The sequence below is a fragment of the Rhinatrema bivittatum genome, chromosome 8 (assembly GCF_901001135.1).
Source record: "Rhinatrema bivittatum chromosome 8, aRhiBiv1.1, whole genome shotgun sequence".
NCBI classification, from domain to species: Eukaryota; Metazoa; Chordata; class Amphibia; order Gymnophiona; family Rhinatrematidae; genus Rhinatrema; species Rhinatrema bivittatum.
In genome coordinates, this window is record NC_042622.1 from 122,223,475 (window position 1) to 122,238,626 (window position 15,152).

General features: G+C 42.4%; 1 protein-coding gene across 1 annotated transcript in view; it reads left to right on the forward strand.

Moving 5' to 3' along the window:
• The first annotated feature begins 1,551 nt into the window (after positions 1-1,551).
• The window catches only part of BRINP1 (BMP/retinoic acid inducible neural specific 1), a 251,185-nt gene continuing 237,584 nt past the window's right edge, over positions 1,552-15,152 (forward strand). The window contains exon 1 of the mRNA XM_029613795.1: positions 1,552-1,919. The gene's annotated coding sequence lies outside the window, so the exon portion shown is untranslated. The remainder of the gene's footprint in view (positions 1,920-15,152) is intronic.

Here is a 15,152-nt window from a genome sequence, read left to right on the forward strand (position 1 = left end):
TTCTCCCAGCTGGTTCCCAGCTGGACCTCCCCTCTTTCTTGTTCTTCAGCCTACATTTTAATTCAAGAATTTCATTTCTTTTTTCTCTGATGAAAAGCAAAAAACTTCCTGCGTTTTAGATTTCTGTTCTACATTCAGCGAGGTGTTCTGACTCTGCAGCAGAAGCTTTTGCTAGCTTGCTCAGCACCAAAATGGTGCACCTTCCCCTTTTCTTGTTCTATTTATATGCCTCTGGGAACCCCTTCTACTCCCTCCAGTATTTTGTTCCCTCTTGTCACGCTGGACTTTTACCTGCCTATTGCCGAAATCTACTCATCCCTCCCACTATCTCTCCTCACCTATTCTCCCAGACGGCTGGGCAGGTTAAGTGGCCCATGCCCCTACTGAGGCTGTACCTTCGGAAGAGCTGGCCATGGTGCTGAAATAGCTTCAACACGGAAACTCACCAACAGACATTAAAAGCCCCTTTTATACCTTTCCATTTTATTTTTATTTATTTGTGTTTTTCTATACCGGCATTCACGGAAGTTCGTATCATGCCGGTTTACATAAAACAAGGGGTGAGCCCGCTCAAATCTCTTGTAGCTTTACAACCCCTGCTAATTCTGATATGGAAACAAACTGTCCAGGCCTGTCTGAGATGGAGAGATAGGAAAGCTTCCAGAAATATCTCCCCTTCCCCCCGTACATATACACTCTCACCCTCACTCTCTCTTATTGTAATCCGTGGCCACGTTTTATCTGTGATCAGAAAGTAAGTACAGGATGCATGGACTATGACAAGCCTGGATATACCCAGTAAACTTTTCACCCCATGCTATTGTCACTCTCCTGTGCCTCCTTCAGTGGACATTTTGAGCAATCACCTTACACTTATTCTAACTAAAATACATTTCTTCCTTCTAGATTTGGGTTTACTAAGCATGTTTTTTTCTTCTTCAAAGTTTGAGCTATTTAATAAAACAGCAACAACATATTTCTCAAGTAGGCACTGAAAGCAGAAAAGAAGTCCTCATCTGCTTTGCCCATCAGCAAGTCCTAAATTAGTAACATCTTCTTCACAAACGAGGATAAGTTCAGTTCTCTCCGACATTGCTGCCCTTTTATTCCTTGAGACTTTTATCCCAGTCTGTCCAAGCAAGGGAGAGCTGTATGATCCTCCATGTCAGAGCGTCCCTTTTGGCTAATTTTAGTCCTAAAAGGCTGTGTAATCACTCACAGTCACACTCTACTAATCAGATTTTTAAACATTGTGCCAATAAAACATTCCCACCAACATTGTGTTAACAAATGTTGGTAGGTACTTATACCCTGTGCATATATTTTTACACACACATACACACACCGTGCAGTACATACATGCTTGAAACCGAACAGTTCGGCTTCCTGAGCCTAAGCCTGGTTTCATCCATTCGGCTCCTTTTCAGTTCCTCCTTTTTCCTGTCTTCCCCCACCCTCTCCTCCAAGTCCCGTCCCGAGCTCCACCTTCTCTCCCTCTCCTCTCCCCTCATTCATTCTGCTTTAGTCCCTCCCTACGTGAAGCTCAGCCTTCTGCTCCCCCTCTCGACTCGGTTCATTTGTATTTCGCTCTCTCCCTCTCCTTGCTCCTGCTGCCTTCTCCTTCCAGATGGCTACAAACTGATCTGCAAAATTAAAAAAAAAAAAATACATGGTGGTTTTGTACAAAGAAATAGAAAGGATTTCATGCTGCCTTTTCATGCCTGATATCTGGATCAGTGACGCGGCTTTTCCGTCTGAGCATGAAAAGGACTGCTAGATCCCCAGGATTTCCAAGCCTGCATTACCAGCACAGCAACCACTATGTCAACTGGACACAGAGGCTCTCTCATAAGTTCCTTCCGAGCCGAATAAAAGCCCCAGGCTCTCCGATCCCTGTCAGAGAGGAACATTAACATCAGGTAAGGAACGAGCAAGGGCTCCATTAGCCCATCTTTGCTTTGTGCAGCGCCTCTGAATTGCTTTTTCGGTACAGATTCAGGATTTTTGAATGTGCCCTTGTAGAAGTCCAATGCATTGACGCCTAGACATGTGTTTGTGCTCCTGGCAGTATGGAGTGAACTGGGGGGGGGGGGGGGGGGGGGGGTTGGAACTCCCTTTCCAAAGGTTTGATCGGATATTCCTGTATTTGATGGGTGCAATGGACTCAGCAGTAGTTCTGTGGCTGGTAGGACGATTCTAGAAGTCTTTGCTTTGGAAGCACGTAGCCACCGGAAAATGCATCCAGGACGTGAGAACAGCAAAATCGTAACTCTAAATTGCTTTAAAATAATATGATAGTATTAATAGGACTACAACGCCCCCTCCCCCCCGCCCACAAGGAGGCAGTGTCATCTTTGCTTAGTCTAGGGTTTGATTTGAGCCAGTGACAAGCAAATCCTTTGGGAAAAATGACAGTGTGCCACTTTAAAACCCGTAATCGACTGATTGTTTCTGTTCCAAATGGAAGTTCGCAGAAAGTGAAATTCATGGGGTTCAAGTTAGATCGCCTTCCCCTGGATTCAGAATTTGGCTTGAGTTTTAGCTGATGGATTTCCCTGGACTCCAGTATTGCTAGTGTGCTGTGCTGGGGATGCAGAGTGCAAGGCTACCTTTTCCTATCTATGGGGAACTGGAAGGTGCAGGAGGTGAAAAAAGCATTTAAAACATTACATCATCACTTCCATCTTGGGACACCGGCAGTTTGTCTCTTCAGCAGGCTGCTCAGGGGGTCAAGGGTGGATAATATACAGGCTTTGCTGTTTTTCGCTACTGGGATTTGTATTCATAATGGCAAAAACTGAAGAATAGTCCAGATACAGATGGGGGAGCAGGGGGGGGGGGGGGGGAGGGAGAGTGAGTTACAGATAAAATGTGAGAAGTTTTAAAATGTAGACTTCTGCTACAATTGTCAGAAGAAAAACAAGTTCAAAGATACAGTATATGTTCTTTGTAGATTGAGCTGTGACCTGTGTGTGTCATCCAGTGTCACAGACCTGATCCTGCTTCTGGGCAGAGACTCTTGGAAGGGCACAGCACTCCTGTGTGCAACAGAAGGATGTGGGGTATTTCAGTTGTGTAGGACAGGTACACCAACTATAGCATACACAAACACACAACCACTTAATGCAACTACTACTTGAAGTATAAGACACTGCAGTGTACCTGATAGGCAAGCGTTGTAAAGTTCCTGCTGATTTAAAAATCTTTAAACATCAACATAGGTATGTATATTTGTTCTAGCCAATTGTTTTCGTTTTAAATTAAAAATAAAAATAAACAGTTTTATTGTATTGGCATTTCAGAGGTCAAAGTCAAAATCTCAACTGAGGAAAAAAATATTTATGGAGAGTCAACTCATTTTTCGGTTTTCTCTCACATTTAATGCCAAACCTTTTAAAAGAAGAAACACAAAGCTATGCACATAGATCACCTGCACCAGTACACACTGACTCACAGTGCACTGCACTGATCTGTATGCTGTCCGCACCTACTAGCACATACACAGTGCTTGTTTACATGTCATGATACATGTATGAGTATATGAGCATGCTATTTGTGTATAAAGTAACATACTGTATCTAGACAGACCTAGCTATAAATACTAAAATATACTCTGGCTAATGGATATGTCTGCATTTGTCTTGTCACATACTGACATACAGAGCACACATTGTCACATATACATTCACATACAGATACAGCTTTGGCTAAACAGATTGAATTTCACGAGCACTTTCACTTATTATACCTAAACCTTTATGATAGCTTTAGCTCTCGATTCACCCATCCTAGTTTCTCCTGTAATCTCTGTCACTCGTATCTCCAACCTCTGCTTCCTCCCGCCTCCTTCTTTCCATTTCTTTTCCTCCCCTCCCTCTTCTTTTTTCTATATTTTGTTTGTCTGGCCCTGTCTGCGCTGTATAGGTAAGCAGACAATTTTCTGCAGGATAATGCTCCGCTTTCTATTTTCTTCCAATAATTGATTTTTTAACCTTGCTTCAAAAGTATTTTACTGCTCAGCAGCAATTTCTGCACAGCTTTTTTTTTTTTTTACTGCTGTTCTTCGCATGTCCCCGGGAGTTACTAAATATACAGGCAGTCTCATAAAAGTGTAACTGCACCTCCAAAGCAAGGAGCTACAATGGTTGAGCCCACGGGCTCTGTGCTAAACTTGGCATGCCCAGTAACAATTCTATGTCACCAGCTTGTAACTGTGTGCAGGAATCGGTGCTGCGGGTCCAGGGTAGGATGAGATTCTTATGCTGGGAGCTGGGATGTCGAAATTCCTCAGTGACAGATTTGGGGAGGTAAAACTTGAGAGAGAGAGAGCAAAAACTGATGGAATTTTGCATATATGATCTTGCAAGATCCTAGACTACCTATTAAGCTTTGTGCGATGATAGTTGTCTGGAGGCAGAGCACGCTATTAGCTCAACAAAATTTACTTGCTTTTTTTTTTTTTTTTTTTTTTTTTGCAGCTTGGTTTTAAATTGGAATTTCATGGTACAAATTTTGTGGTGAGATAATATTTGCCCCAACTCTACCCTTCTCAGGGCCTGCTTAGCGGACTGTAGTGTATACTCCTTAGGACACAAGTGTAATGAGGACACGCTGCTGACTGTCCTGCCAAGACATCTCATTACAGGGATACAGTGACACATGGGCTAAACAGTGTATATAGCTCCTGCGTCCAGAGAAGGAGATTTGATCTCCTATTAAATGCCCTGACACTGTTCAAATACAAGTGTACAAGAGGACAAGGGACCACAGTAGTAATTATGGAGATTGAAAGAAACCAAGTCACTCGCTTTAACAACAGCCCTATTTAGTGCAGAACGCCAAATCTAATTACAACAAATGCTTAGTTTGATTGCCATTGTATCCTGCACAAGTATGAGATAATATTGTCCTGTGTGCAAGTAATGGATGGTAGAATTTAATATCAGCAATAGCAAGTAACAAAGATTTGGCACAAAATATAAACACAGAAAACATAATTAAATTATCGTTACAAATAAACTAGCTAGAGTACTGCATTTGTTCGAATACCAGATAACATAAACATATTTTGTAAATGCAAATTAAGTGATTCATTTCACTAAATGTGCTGCCTTATTCCTCCTGGCAGGACCGCATTGCCCAGCGGTGACAAAATCATATAATTTTTTGCAGGTCCTTCCTAAGAACTGAAGGAAAAACATTAGTGCCAGTTTAATGGCCTATTGGTTTCAAGTTAGGGTCTATTGCGGGCTGACGATCCCGCTTCTCCAACTGGCCAGAGCTGGAAGTGCTGCTGAAGTGGCGCTCACAACCTCCCAGAGTGAGGACAGCTGAGGTGACAAAGAACAGCAGGTGGAGGCAGCTCTGGAGGTGGCTGCATCCACCTTCTTTGGCCAAAAGAGTCACTGAAGTGCCTGTTTTTGGAGGGGAAAATAAGAAAGGAAGCAGCGAAGCATACAGTGCAACCATTGCCTCCACGCCATAAAGTTTTTTGGTTTTTTATGAGATTTTCTTTCAAAAGTCATTAAGTGCGTTTTCATTTTATGCCTTTTGATATGCAAGGTCCATTTAATTTCAGAAAACAAAATAAACTGATGCTAAAATAATTTAGTGAAATCAGGTGCGTCTGCAATATATGAGCACATTAATAGGTGTGTCACCGCCTTCCTGCAGCTGAAGTGGCATGAGTTAGGATCATATATGTCGAGCATGAACATCAATATCTTTATTGATTGAACGTCGCCGCTGAAAATCTTTATCGAGAAATGACTGCAAAAATAAATTCTAAAGAGAACATGTAATGGCTGAAGACTTGATTTCGTGACAGAACGGTGCCTGTGGATTTTCTACTAACTGGGAAGGTTCAGCTCTTTTCAGTGCTGAGGGTGTAGTCATATAAACTGTGGTGTGTCCCAGTATCCCCAGTTTGGAGCTCGCCCTGTCGCAGTACAGATTTTTTTTTCCTTTGACCGGAGAGTGTAGTGACTGCCAGAAGGGGGCGCTCTGACTCTTTTCTACCAGCCAACGCAGGAGGGTCTCTCCGTACGGGAGCTGATCTAGCTTCGGCAACAAAGGATTTCAGACACCGTACCCCCCTCGCCCCAAAATGTGTTCAGCTTGGCACAGGCAGGATCTGCTTGTTAAGAACCCGCATGAAGTGCAGTTTCTGCTGTCAAGTCAGTGCCTGCCGGCTGGGAGCTGCTGAGTCTGCTCTGCTGGCAGGGTTCGCACCAAGGTAACGCAGCAGCTTGCTAACCTGCTGGGTCTGGCGTCGGCAGATTTCACAGACTGATTACCTTGCAGTGCATTGTTCTAAAGCAATGAGTGGAACAGCAGGAGACTTCTACCCAAAGACGCCACCTTTCAGTGACCTGTAGGGCAGGGATTAGCAATGGGCACTAATCCAATTTTGGGGTGGGTGGGGGGAGCATTTGCAGTATTCCGCCTAGGTTCATGTAATTCGCAGCTGTTCTTTCTACAGACGCAGAAAAGGGGAAACCCATGTGCATACATGTGAAAATTCAAATATGTATGTGCGGTTTACTCCTCTGACCTCAACACACCCCTAGGACCAACCCTCTTTATCCTGTCTAAAAGTACAGACTGGCCTGGCACCTTAGCGGCGCCATGCGGCAGGACCTGGATTCAGTTGCAGGATCGGGTTTTTCACTTCCCAGGTAGGCAGTGCATGTCATGATGCTGCTGCAGAGGCAGCTTTGGCAACCCTTTGGGGAGAAGGGTGTCCCAATCATTGTGCAATGGTGACACCTAGTGGCCAGATGTGGAGTTCAGTATCGCAGGGTTCTGGACAGAGCCCTAGGAAATAAATGTCTTCCCCACAGTCGAGGACTATCGCTGCAACTACTGGGCTGAGTAAGTTGGGAAGGGATATAAATTAAATAGGGGAGGAAAATCCTGAGGTAGCTATAAAGAAAAGGCTCATTGTCCTAGATCTTGGTCCCACTGAGCTGAAAGCCCAAAAATGCAGGAGAAAACTGACAGGGCCCTTTCACTACACCCCTCAAAAAAGTGTGAAGGGGTGGGAACAATTTTCTCCCAGGGGAATCTATGCAGGTAACATCTTAGGTACTCAGGTAAATGGTTTTGAAAAGTGTGCACCTAATGTCTTTGTTACAGAGACAGGTATGAGCACTGGTTGCAGCTCATGCAGGAAGTCTTGACTGCGGTCCATAGTGACATATTAAGTACTATCTTTGCATACTGCTTATATGGGCAGGGCTCAGGTGTCACAATAGGAAGTGGTTATACATGCAGACAGTGGGTGCTGTTTGGATGTGGTTTCCAGAACCAGATAAACCATGGAATATAGGAGCAGGTTCTCTCTACTAGATCTGGCTGATGTTTATTTTTATGTGGTCAGTTGCCACCTCTGAGTGGTGTTTACAGGTGTAATCACCAACTGCAGTTCTGCTGATATTGGTATATACTAGCTACAATTATACTAATGGAGGCAAGGGGCCAATTAAAGATGCTTTAAGTAGTGTCCAACTCTGGATACCAGATGTGAAAATATTTGTCAGTTCTGGGTGTTGTATGTAAAGACAGGTGCCATTCTTAGATGCTATTCAGGTACCTCTGGGCACTGATATCTGCAAATAACCACTGTTGTTGGATACCAATGGTAGAGTAGGTGCTTCTCGAGGAAGGTGCCACAGAAACCCCAGAGAACAGTTAAAGAGTCAGCACTGTAAGAACAGGTGTGAAGAAAGAGATTCATCCAGGAAGGTGTGAACAGAATGAATGTAACACAGGTATCAACCCAATTTGTTAGCTGTGGTGAGCATGATGCAATTCTAACAGAGATAACTTGTAGAGAAGACACACAGAGGCTGGGGCCAGGGAGATAAGGCAGAATGAAGCTGGATGAAGCTGGGAATGGAGAAGTAAGGCAGTCTATGTGGATATGAGGGTAAGGCTGAGTATAATTGATATAGAGACCCCTTATTTGTCCTACTACTGAATGTGTTTCATTTACAAGGATATGTTTTTGGAATGAAGGGTACATGATATATTCCATTTGTAAGAGTGATCTTTTCTAAGAGTGTCATAATGGATTGGATTGTGCCTGTGAGGGTAAATTAATTAGACCCCCTACAGTTCATTTTCTCTCTCTGAGTGGAAGTGGGAGCAGTTGCAGACTCATAGGTCTGTAAACCCCCTTCCAAGGAGTAAGAGAGTAAAAAGCAAAGCAGACGCTTTCCATACTCACAGTATTTCTTATAGTCCTGAGGTTGAGGAAAATAGGAAGCAGAGTTTCCCAAGAATTGGAAAAAGTTCTTGCTGTAGTAAAGTTCAGGGAAGGGAAGAATTCTGTCTGTGGAGCAGGAGAGTTCAGTTATCCAGAAGGAATCTGGGACCCACATCTTCACAGATAAGTGTTACAATCCTTTATGATAAGTGCTAAAATCCTTCATATTTGTTGTATCACGATGCAATGCACATTGCACAAGGACACATATTTTAGTTAAAAAAATTGAAAAAGAACTGAGACCTATGATTATAAAATGAGCATATCTAACACTTTGCATTCCCAAAAGAATGAGGCTCTCTTTTTAGAGGTGTTTGCCTTGGCTTTTATTGTTGTGCAATCTTCATAGAGACACGGATATGTATCAAGGTGCCAGCAGAGTCCTTCACATCTGGGGAGAACAGGAAACTATATCATCAAAGTACTTAAAGAAGGGAGAGGCATCTGTCCTGCAAAGTGCAGCTCAACAGGATTTCCAGCTGGTAGGGGTAGCCTAGAAAGAGTAGGAGTTCCTTAGCATAGAAAGAGAACTTGCCACACTGGAGTAAGGAGATCCTGAGTGTTGGATGAGTGAATGGAGACTACAAAATTTTCATCAAGGAACTGCACTATTTGTTAAATTACATCTATTGAAGAAGGTTTTGATTTTTTTTCCAATAAAGACTGGAATATGGCGATTGTGGAGTGAAGCTACTCCCTTCTTGAGAGAACCATATTCAGTACCCTGCTTTAAATTTAGGAGGACATGGGAGGTAGTGGTGGTGGTGGTAGGGGGCGGGGGTTACATTGGGAATGGTGAGTTAAGGGAGAGTGAGGCTGGGAACAGTAAGAACAGCATACATCTGGTGAATGGTAAGCTGTCCTGATAAGACAAGGTGCATCGCACCTGTTAAAGGTAAGTAAAGGTTTGGGACTGGAGATGTGAGGCGCAGCTGTGAAGGGCAGCATAGCAGGTGGCATATTGTGGCTGTGAACAGTGGGATAGAGTGACCCTCTGAATGCAAAGTTGAGATGTGCAGCTGTGTGTGAGTGAAGCCAGTGGATATATATGACTTGTGTTAATCATTTATTTACCTCAGAATTCAAAAGCTTTGTAGAGTACACATTGTTCAGCACAATGCATATACTACCAGCATTATACAAAACAATAGCGCAATAATAGCAAATATGAGAAGCAATAAATATAATTTCACTTAAAAAAGACTGATGAGATAAACCAAACTGAGTTTTGGCCTTGCAATGAAAAGTGGAAGGAGCAGTACAAAAAGAGAAAATCTGCACACCCAAATTCTGTCAGAGTTATTTGGGTGCAACTGCATGTTGAAATGGATGACAAGTGTGCCTTCCTGAATAAAAGCAAGAAGGCTGGGGAAATCAAGGCAACAGACTGTCCAAAACAGACTCCTCAATGGAAAACTATAGTTGACCTTTCTACTGGTCACAGGCCTATGTGTCCATTAAACTTGTGCACATGTTAGAAATGGGGAAATGAAGGCTGAGTCACTTTATTTGGCTGAACACAGTGTTTTTATAACATACATCTGTGTTTGCCTGTTAGATATTACATCTCCAATGCCAAATTATAGCCTACTTTCCAAAAGCATGAAAACTAATGTTTGTGTGGATTCCCTGCTGTCCCCCTCCCCCATCAGTATCATGGGTACATTTTCAAAGGGGTTATGCATAAAAAATTAGCATATATGCACAGGCTACTTACATGCATATATGCTATTTTATAAACATCAAAAGTATGCGAGTATTTTCTGGTTTCATGCTCACATTTACTGGCGCAAAAAAGGGGTGGTCTAGGGAATGTTTTAGGATGGAGTCAAAGTAGATGCAGAAGTTGCTGTTTTCTAAGAGCTAATTACATATAAATTATCTAACTTATTTGTGCAATTTTACATCTGCTAATTAACTAGCCTTACCTGTCATCTGCAATTTTTGGGTGTGAGGTCTGGAGGGGTTAAGTGAAGTAGAGATGGATTAGGTGAATTGACAGAGGTATTAGTGAACTAGTGATTTCAAATATGCAAGCAAAAATGTATTTATACATGTGTACATTGTAAAATACCTGGTTTTACTTATCCAGTTCATTTTTTATGCACCTAAAATATTCATGTGTATGTTTATAAAAAAGGTAGGAAAAGTAAGTGCTTTCATTGCAATGAAAATATACCCACATTCTGAAACATATGTGTGTAATTTTAGAGCAAAAATACCTAGTATTTTATATATGGCTAACTTAAAAGTTATCCATCTAAATGGCCAAACCTGCATATTTAGTCATTTATCTGGCTAAATTCTAGTCTGATAACTAGGGAGTGTTCTAGTTGGAAATGTGGGGAGCATTCTGTGGAGGAGCAGCATTAGCTGGATAATTTATCTGGCTAACTAGTTGGCCTCCAGACCTGTCCTAAAGACAGTTGGATAAGGTTATCCGGCTATCTTTAAAATAGCCAGGTAAATTCAGCCGCTAACTAGCCAAGCTGCACAGTGGCTGAAAATGGACCCTTCTGTGTTTAGTGTCCTATCCACACCAACTTTTCAGCTCTTGTCAAGGACTTTAAGGGGATCCTGACAGAAGGGAGGGAGAATATTGATCCACATATAAGCATGGGCATGCACATCCCAGAAAGCAAACTCTATTAGTTCTGCGTGAACTTCTTGTTTTTTAATCTACCGTATACCCATTAATGCTTTATACTAGGTATTTTGAATTACAGATGTTCATTAGGAATATATCAATGGCTGGGACAGTTTATTATAGTGCCTTCTTCATCTGTAAGAGTGAAGTGCCAATGTGCTCTAAATACTGCATCAGGGAGAAGAGTTTCTTAGTATACCTGACTGAGAGTGATGATGTCTGCAACTAGAAAAATATTTGGTTGGTAGGATATTAATCATGGTTTTGTCTCTCGGTACATATCTATAATAGTTATCGAAGACTTGCTTAAATTCTTTGTAAATAGGCTTGGAATCCCTCTAGAGTAGGCAATGGACAGATACTGATGTTAGCCTGATAGACTGATGAGTAAGGGTATTGTGTCTTTGATGTGAATGTTTCTTTGATTATTAGCAATAGTCTGATGGATTAGAAGGTGGGGTTCCATGTCTAAACTATGGTTTCAGAAGTGACATGGACATCTAGGATGATAGCTTGCAGGGTCTGGTCCTCATGATCCAAGGATTGTGGACCTGGACTCTGAAAAAGGAGGGGTGGAGGAGTAGTCTAGTGGGTAGAGCAGGGAGCTCGGACTGAGGGAAACCAGCTTTCAAATCCGGCTGCTCCCACTGACGCTCCTTCTAATTTGGGGCAAATTGCTTTGCACTCCCAATGCCTCGGTTATAATTTAGGGACCAATTTACTAAGCCTTTTCTCCCACTTTGTGTCTATATGAAAAACACATAGTAACTGGTTGATTTTAAAATCCCTACATGTGCCAAAGCCGGGAGATACGTGTGGGACTTGGTGCAGCATGCGCCGCGCGGATTATAAAACCTGTACACGTACACCCATATCTTCTGGTACGCGCACAAAAATAATTTTCTCCAAAAGGGGTAGGGCATGGGCATGGTCTGAGCGGGCCTGACCTGCACCATGAATTCTGGGTATAAGTCTTTATGCACACAAGTGCACGCCAGGGTCCCCTACTACGCAACTTTACTTCTGCTATGGAGGAGGTGTAAGTAGAAAAAACTTAAAAAAAGGCTACTCAGCAGGGTTTTAAGGGTCGGAGCAGGTAGGGTTAAAAAAAAAAAAGGCTAGTTAGCTGGGGGGGGGGGGGGTAAGCAAGTCCTATCCTTTCCTGGTCAAACTGGGAATGGAATGGGGAAATGGGTATTGGTGTCAGCGTGCGTATCTTACAAATTCCCCCCACTTACGCGGAAGACATGCCATTTACATGCATCCATATAAAGTGGTGCGCACATGGATGAGTGTCCTGCCAATTTTATAATGTGCATGCATATATATGTGAGTATGTTTTAAAATGGACGCGTCCATGTGCGCGTGCCGGCAAAGGCGTGCACATGTGCGCCTATACGCCAGTATTAAAGTTACCGTCTAAATGAGGCCCTTAGCTTGCAAGCTCTTTTAGGTAGGGACCTACCAACTGTACCTGAGTTTGTAATTTGCCTTGAGTGAATTAAATCTTTAAAAAATGTATAAAAATCTATGATATTGAAAAGTCGGATTGTAGCGGAAAATGGATAAGAGGCAAAAGAGTTTGTATTACTCTTAATTCATTGCCTTCAGAAATAGTAATTGTGGCATAAGAATGGAACAGTATATTTATAAAATAGCAAGGGGAAGGATGTATGCAAGTCATGGAATGAGGAATGCATTGGTACATTATGGGACTGTGCATGGGGGGAGGAATATGAGGACAAACAAAATAGAGGTCAGGCAGGTATGCTGTGGCACATTCAGATGCCATGTGTGTCAAACTAGATTTGGTAAAAAGTTGGTACAGTATGTTATTATACAAGAAAGGATGTGCGGATACATTACGAGACAGAAAGTGAAACAGTGCATGAGATACTAGGGTTTGATTAGGGAGTTTAAATGTGGGATGATATACATGTGTGTGCATGTGTGACATTGGAATGCCAGGTGAACTAATGCATTGTGGCACTATTAGGTACAGTGGTTGAGGCTCCTAAATGGGAAATATGAGATTTCTCAACACTTGCTCTGTCAAGTGTCTGAGATCCCAGTGTATTCCACCTGAAATATTATGTCTGTCATTTGAGGCCTTTGGAGACAAGTGTCTTGAAAACATTCTCACGTGATACATTTTAACTTTGTTGACTCCAGAATTTGCTGGCCTATCCTTTGAAACATAGACTATTTATCTGTGGAAACAGAGGTTGATAACATATAGCCTCAGGGGACACTAGACTGTATCCAGACAGAAAGGTGAATCAGTGAATTATTTGAACATTTGCTTCTCAGCCCTGCATGCACTGTCCATCTCACCCATCTCTCTGACTATAAACCCCATCATCCTTCAAAATCAGAAAGTACAGATGAACAATGTACACAGTAACAGAATTTCGAATGAATAAAGACATTTGTCAGTCATGTACAGCCTTTTCAGTGTTTTCCAAACAGGTTTTTGTATGACCTGCATCTATGTTACACTGCTACATTTGTACAATTAGCCATAAATATGTCAGTTTTAAGCTAGTAATTTTGAGGGATTGTTATGATAAACAAAATCAATCCATCAGGCCCATGCCCCTCAAGTACAGGGGATCTGGGTTCAGGTTCCTTGATCCTGGTAGCTGATTAATTCTGGGCATGTCACTGAGATAGTGGGCTGAGGCCTAGTGATGGAGGGAAGGTGGCTGCCTGACTAAAGCTGCCCCTGCTGGCCACTGAGTACATCAGAGGAGGTGCCCCTTCAGCCCTCAGGCTGGAGAGGGTCCACAGCGATGCTGGGCATGCAATCTGAGGAAGGGATGAGTGACAATGGGAGGATAAAAGGGGAGTCAAAACTGAGAAACAAACCAACCAGGACTAGTTCTGGAGAAGGTCCTGATGAAATGAGTTTGGAGCATCTCTGCTTAGTGCTTTGATAACACTATTCCAGCTCGGAGGTCATGGCAGGCAGTGATAATTTTTTTTTTTTGTTTTTAATTGGAACTGAAAACTTTTGTAATTTGGTTTTGTGACCAACTTGTTGGAAAAATACTTATATCTCTGAACCTATCAAGTCTTCAGGACACAAGGGCTTTTCTTGCGCATTGACCAAATGGAAAGCACGCTCTGTTACTTGTTAGGAAAACCAGCACATGATGAAGTTGCCACCTCACAGGTTTAGAAAAGTAAATCTGGATAATATTGCTTAATTTCTGTACGGTGTAGTCTGATATATGAATGCCTTAGCCTGAATAACAGACATTTTTTTACTGTATAGTCAGATTGGGGATGACCTAGTTTGAAGAATGGAGTTTTTTTGATTGTATAAATAGATGTGTGGACATCTTAATATGGATATGAAATCTCTGAGTATGTCTGAGGAATGTAGATTGCACTGGCTTGAATAGGGAAAGCTATGATTACTGTATATTCAGGTGTTTAGATGTCTATGCCTGGACAGGAGAGTTCCCATCTGATTTTTGCCTTTTGAAGTATGGCTGCCTTGGCTTGAAAACGCCCGATTGCTATCCGGCCGATACAGTATGGAAGCACTAAAAAAAGCGTGTCCGTTTCTGGCACCCGATCTTTCAACGCATGCACAGCCCCCTCTCCTGGACATGCAATACAGCATTCAAATGAGGGGTCGTGCTAAAAGGAGGTGCTAGAGACAATTGCTTGCCCCTAGTGCCTCCTTGGCCCAGGAGAGGTGGCTGTCCGTGGGTTTGGAAAACGGATGCTCAGTTTTACAAGTGCCCATTTTCCTAACTGGTGCACAGCCACGGGTCAGGAAAATGGACACTTGTAAAACTGAGTATCCATGTTCCTAACTTGACCTGCCAGCACATTTTATTTTATTTTATTTTTTTTATCTTTTTTTTACCTTTTGGTTCCTCCAATTTAATATCACTATTATTTTAAGTCAGAGGTTGTTCAGAGAAGCAGTTATTTCTGCTTTTCTGTATACTTTTTCAGGCTGCTCAGAAATTAACGCCTGCCCTTGGGTAAGCGTTAATTTCTGAATGTAAAATGTGCGGATCAACCGCACATTTTTGTTTCTTGTATCCCGGGCAAATGACTAGGAGCCTCATCAACATGCATTTGCATGTTGATGAGTGCTATTAGTTTCGGAAGGGGGGGGTTTGGATGCACATTGTGGATTCACTAAACCCCTTATTGTATAAGCGGTTATTAATGCGCATCCAAAACGGGCGTCCAAACAGTGTTAAAAAATGCACT